The sequence below is a fragment of the Schistocerca serialis genome, chromosome 2 (genome assembly GCF_023864345.2).
Source record: "Schistocerca serialis cubense isolate TAMUIC-IGC-003099 chromosome 2, iqSchSeri2.2, whole genome shotgun sequence".
NCBI lineage: Eukaryota > Metazoa > Arthropoda > Insecta > Orthoptera > Acrididae > Schistocerca > Schistocerca serialis.
In genome coordinates, this window is record NC_064639.1 from 304,710,991 (window position 1) to 304,716,772 (window position 5,782).

At 38.2% G+C, this 5,782-nt stretch overlaps 1 non-coding gene across 1 annotated transcript; it reads right to left on the bottom strand.

The window, feature by feature from the left end:
• Positions 1–3,175: 3,175 nt before the first annotated feature.
• Positions 3,176–3,262, bottom strand: Trnastop-uca (transfer RNA opal suppressor (anticodon UCA)). The gene has a single exon. It is a non-coding gene; the product is annotated as a tRNA-Sec (tRNA).
• Positions 3,263–5,782: the final 2,520 nt, after the last annotated feature.

The following is a 5,782-nucleotide window of genomic DNA, read 5'->3' on the forward strand; positions in this document are numbered from 1 at the left end:
GGAAACGCAAGATTTAAATGAAAGTGTGGATTCGGTCATTTCGACCCAGTTACTGAGAAATGTATTTGTTCAGATTACAACTCCCAAGTTCGGTGTTTATGGTGCTGTTCTATGCTTCAATAATGGTGTAACAGGAAACTGGTGTTTTGGAAGTTTTTCCGTAAAATCTAGTGGAAAGATTGCAAAATCCTTGGTGCAAATTGACAGAGAGAGAATCATCTAAGCAGAAATTGCTAATTTAAAATGCACAAAACATGCTAGACAGAAAGAAGAGGAACGAAGTGGTAAGTAAATCTCGTCAGTAACTATACTAAAATTGCAATACTAAATCCGACATGGATTTTTCTCGAAACTACATTTTTTACTTTCAGGTACCACTATTTCTAAGCTAATGGGATTAGAAACGTGAAATTCGATCGATTTGTACTCAGCATGGTAATAAGTTATTACAAGTAAATTGAGAACCACCTACCCAGCAGAAACTGTTTTATAATAATTGACATATTAAAAACTGAATGTTTATTAGTGAAAGAAAGAGCAAAAATTTTCTGCAAATGCATAAGAGGTATTATGTTCATTTTGTTATCACATAACACAAATAAAACAACAAAAAATATCCAGTAGACGTAGGCGCTAAACTGCATACCGAAAGAGCTGTGAGCACTTGTTCAGTACCTGAGATGCGTTTCACAGTATCAAAGATGAACTACTGCTCATAGTAATTGGCATGTATACATTAGAGCTCATGTTTACACGACAATTTCTTATTGTTTCGACTTTCAGTGGAAGAGTTATGTCTCGCAGTAGCCAAGGTGAATATGTGCACATAGCTCTTAAGACATGCATTTTAGAGCTCATGTTTACTAGATGTGGTTTTGTTGTTTTGGTCCTACCTTTTTGCCATTGTTTGGCTCTTAGGAATTTGATGGGTGTTTGAGCGAGAAGTAAAGAGATGGTCATTTCCTGTTGTTTGTGGCACCCTGAAAACGCTTTGACTTTGTCATTTTTCAGCACGACACCGTACTTACGAAGACCTTTTAAGTCTTACTGCAGGAAACGACTAAACTCTGCCGTTATACCGACAGTAAAGAATACGCAAATAAGGGTATATTGGGCTAGGCATTACCTGAAATGTAATACATCGACACATTGCTTCTACCTCCTGTCATCACTATCCTTGAGTGCTTCTTCAGCAGCATCTTTCACTGAGATGTTACAAACACCAGCAACACAGTTCTAATAATTTCATTATAAGTATAAATATTGTAGATGGATTTGGAATGACAAGTAATGCACATAAGAATTTGCCTAGTCCATCACTTTACCAACAGATCTGAGACCATAAACTAGCCTTATGTTATTCTCATACAAATTATTATTTGCCATTTCTGATGTCATTCTTGTAGCAACTGTACCACATTTTGTACAATTCAACGTTAGGTTCGACGCTATCCCTTAGCAAAGACCCTGATGGTCTCCCAAGGATACTTCATCACCACATATTCTGCACACAGTATGTTTGAAAACGAAATCACAGGGCATGCATGCTGAGGTTCACCACTATATTTCTGCACGAGTGTTTATCTCCGCAAGCTGACTGTGAGAAAACACTTTTCAGACACCGCACTTCCTTTTTTGTGGTGCTGATCATCTTTAAGTCTAACATTCTTAGTTCCTTTGACACCCACTAACCTCATTTACCTTTACGTATTTATTTCCTCAGAATTTTAAACTAGGGATGTGTTTCTTTATTCGCGGCGTTCTTATGAAAACGTGCGAAATCAGAGAAAATATGAGTCAGCGCTTACTTTACTCGCAACAAAATTGAAGTTCAACCATTAGCGCTCGAAAACAATAACTAACACGATCGGAATGATGAGTATCGACAGTCGGTACAGGGTCGGAAAACTTGGCTCGATAAAACAATAGAAGCAGGAAATTGGTAGGAGGAATGAAGGAAACTTATGCATTATCTCTGAATGGTGCAAAAAAGAAGGCATGGCATTTGAATGCTAGATCAGACAGAGTATCACGAAAACCATCATAATTCACGAAAAATTGTTGTATTTACATGAAAGAAAAACTGTTTTTCACAGATAATAATGGGCATTTCAAATATGCAAAAATCTAAATATCGGCTTTTGATTCCGTTTGCTTTCCGTCTCCCCTTAACATTAACGGCAATTTTAAATCAAACACCGAACATTTTTATATTAATTTCGAGTGTAGGACGCTCCTGAAATTTGGAGGGAATTTTTTCGAAGCGAAAAGTGCATCGTATAGTCTGTAAAATACGGCATATTACGACAACCGCAATGAAAATATAGAATAATAATGCCTTCTCATAGCATCAATCACTGTCAGAAATACCACTCAAACAAATGAAATCATTTAAATCGTTTTGGGGAATATACAGCGACATATTATTGAATTTGGTTAGCGCGATTTTGTCCTGCATGGTGTACTTTAAACCACGGCGGCACGTAAACAGTTTACTAGCATAGGCGTTTCGGGATAGCTTCCACTCTTGGCCTGAACTGTGTTCTGGGTGCCCTGGACACGCTTTATTTACCCTCCACTGCTAGTGCTGCCACCTGCCGAGTGTGAGTGGTTACGGCACGGTGACGTCGAACACAGATGGTGGTGGCATTTATGTGACTAGACGATGTATGTCGCGAGTGATTCCAGTTGTGCCTCATTGTCTTATGGTAAAATTATTGCTACAATATAATAATAATTACTTTACAGAATATGATGAACTGAGGAAAAGTTACCAAAGTATTCAAAAATGCTTTAAATGTTTGTTTAAGTCAAGAGGCGAATAAGAAAACGTTGGATAAAATAACGACAGCTGGGAAGTAATGCCAAATGACCCTCGAGTGTACTGAGCCACTTCAAGTAATAAGAAGGAAAGGCGATGATATTTAAATAGAAATGTTTACAGCTACAGAAAAAAATACTGCAAATCACGGTTTCAAAACTGTATACAGAGTGTCTGATATCTATGTCGTATTTAAAAATTCTATGTGTTTAAGTAGCCACGTTATTTAGTTTTAGCCTTATACGTTGCACAACACATTGAATAAAAAGACGCATAATTGCACGAATAAGTATAGGTGAATAATGGCGACCACACGCTGTCATAGAGTGTTTCTTGGACGAGTAGCACGGAAGTTGCCCAGCAGGTGGAATCGAACCACTCTGACGTTAGTCAGCTACAGGTTTGAAGCCTACACACCGGACCACCGGAGCTCAGCTGGGCAAACAGTTCTTCTTTTGCGTGCTATTTAAAGGAAAACTATGCATACAAAGAATCTACGAGAACTTACTTGATTTGACAGTTCAGTTTGTATAGTTTATAATAAAGAAGTTAATTTTAAATTTAGGAACATTCATGCTATTGTTAGCATTAAATGAGCACATAAAACTAGAGACTCGCCGGTCATAACACCACGTTCCGTTGCCTACCAGAAACATGCAAGTTCCCGAATGTGCCCAGCACAGTTTTAACAGCAAGGCTAGCGACTTATCCTGACTATAACGACTGCTTCGTTAAATGCAGTAACTGGTCACATGCTCTGTGACGAATGTTGTGTACTTCTACATGCTTTGTCTGTTTGCAGAAGATGCATGTGTCGACTTCAGAACTGAAGAAGAGCTTGAGTATCGTTATACATGCAGTCTAGCCGAGGCCCGTAGGAAATGAAAAATTGTCCTTTTTAGATTATTAGTGCTTTTAATAAATCGCGATGCCTTGAAAGTAATTTGGGAGGTAGAAGCGATGTGTCGCTGTATCTATTTTCAGGCAATGCAAAGCCCACGATATCCCTATTTGCGCATTCTTTGCTGTCGGTATAACAGTAAAGTTTAGTCGTTTCCATGGTGTAAGACTTTAGAGGTCTTCTTAAATACGGTGTCGTGCTGCGAAATTACATAAAGTCAAAGCGTTTTCAGGGTGCCACAAACTGCAGCAAATGACCCTTTCTTGCCTTCGTCCTCATACACCCATCAAATTCCTAAGAGCCAAACAATGGCAATAAATACTTGCATTGCTGTTATATTTTTAATTTAGTAGCATATCACGTTAAACTTGCAGTCGATGTTCTCCTGTACAGTCTGTACGCAGGGTGTACCAGAACTCCACGACAAATTATTAGAGGAAGGACCAAAACAAAAAAATGGCTTCTAGTAAACAGGAGCTCTAAAATGCATGTCTTAAGAGCTATGAGCACATATTCACCTTGGCTACTGCGAGACATAACTCTTCCACTGAAAGTCGAAACATCAAAAAATAGTCGTGTGAACATGATCTCTAATGTGCATATGTCAATTGCTATGAGCAGTAGTTCATCTTTGCTACTGTGAAACGCATATCAGGTACTGAACAATTGTTCACAGCTGTTTGGGTATGCAGGTTACAGCCCATGTCTGCCAGATATTTTTTGTTGTTTTGGTCTATACTACCTCCTCCTAAAATATAGAAAGCGTAGCGCATATTGTAGAAGCGTTGCGTTTCACCATATCTCATACGAACAAGAACTCGCTTTTGAGCTCATATTCACTAGACATTTTTGTCCTTTTTTTTTGCACCATACTTACAGCTCTGAATGTTTGTCGGTGGAGTTCTGGTTCACCCTGTATAAACAGGCTGTATCTAAGCATTCCCAACCAGAGATTAATTTTAATTTTATAGATTCGAGATCCGTAGAATGTACGTTGTACCTCAGATAAATATATCAATCATTCGACAGTTCACCTAGCACTTTGGGTGAGTGCCTCTGTATGGACATTTTCGTACAGGACATAGCACAATTCTTGGTAACGGCCGCTTGGGCGGCCTTGGGTAGTGGACACCCAAGTGCAAGATCTGTATACAGTGCGTTTCGCGATTAGTAGCGAAAACTGACATGGGTGGAAGTGTACGAGGGAAAAGGAGAGACGAGTGGGGGGGGGGGGGGGGAGGGATTCGTGGCGCCAATTGATACGTCACTTGTGTGAAAAAATCTTCTCGAACTTATTATTGCTGCAGTCTGTGGGATAATTTTACCTTCAGTTGTGTAAAACGCATAGAAGCTGAAAGTGAGCCATTACACAGTAGGAGTCTCTTTATACATGATATCAGTTAAATGCACTTGACGTATCATAAGACAGCAAAAACTGCTAGCTTGTCAAAAGTACAGCAAAGATATACTTTAAAATTCTTCTTCAACTTGCTAAATAAGAAACAAAAACAAATCTGCACATTGAATAAAAGTGTATAAGTTAAAACTTCACAACGTCTGCTGTTTTTAGAAAGAAATATCACACCAAAATTGAAGACAGAAAACCATTTTCCATCAAAGACGTGATTAAATATTTTTCTGTGTACAAATGATTCTAAAATCTGTCAGACAAAAAAATAGAAAATGACAACGACAGTAGTTATAAAAATTGGAAGAATGTTCAACTAATTTGGATTTCACTCTGGTCTGCAGCAGAACATTTTAGAAATTCTGTTTCTTGACCATTTGAAATATTCTGGTAGTATATTAATGACTACTGCTCCAGAACACAATTTCAGCTGTGCAGATAAACTTTTGGACAATACTATAAAAACTAAAATGCGAAAAATATATGCCTTTACTGCATAATATTTAAGCATCTTCACAAGTCTCTTCGTTGTTTCATGGAATGTCATGGTTTGTGTATCCGTTTATTATGCAGTTCTTATGCCTCTTAGAGCACAAAGGTTTGTATGAAATGAAATAATTACCCACTTCAGTGGACTGGGCAAGCATGCAGA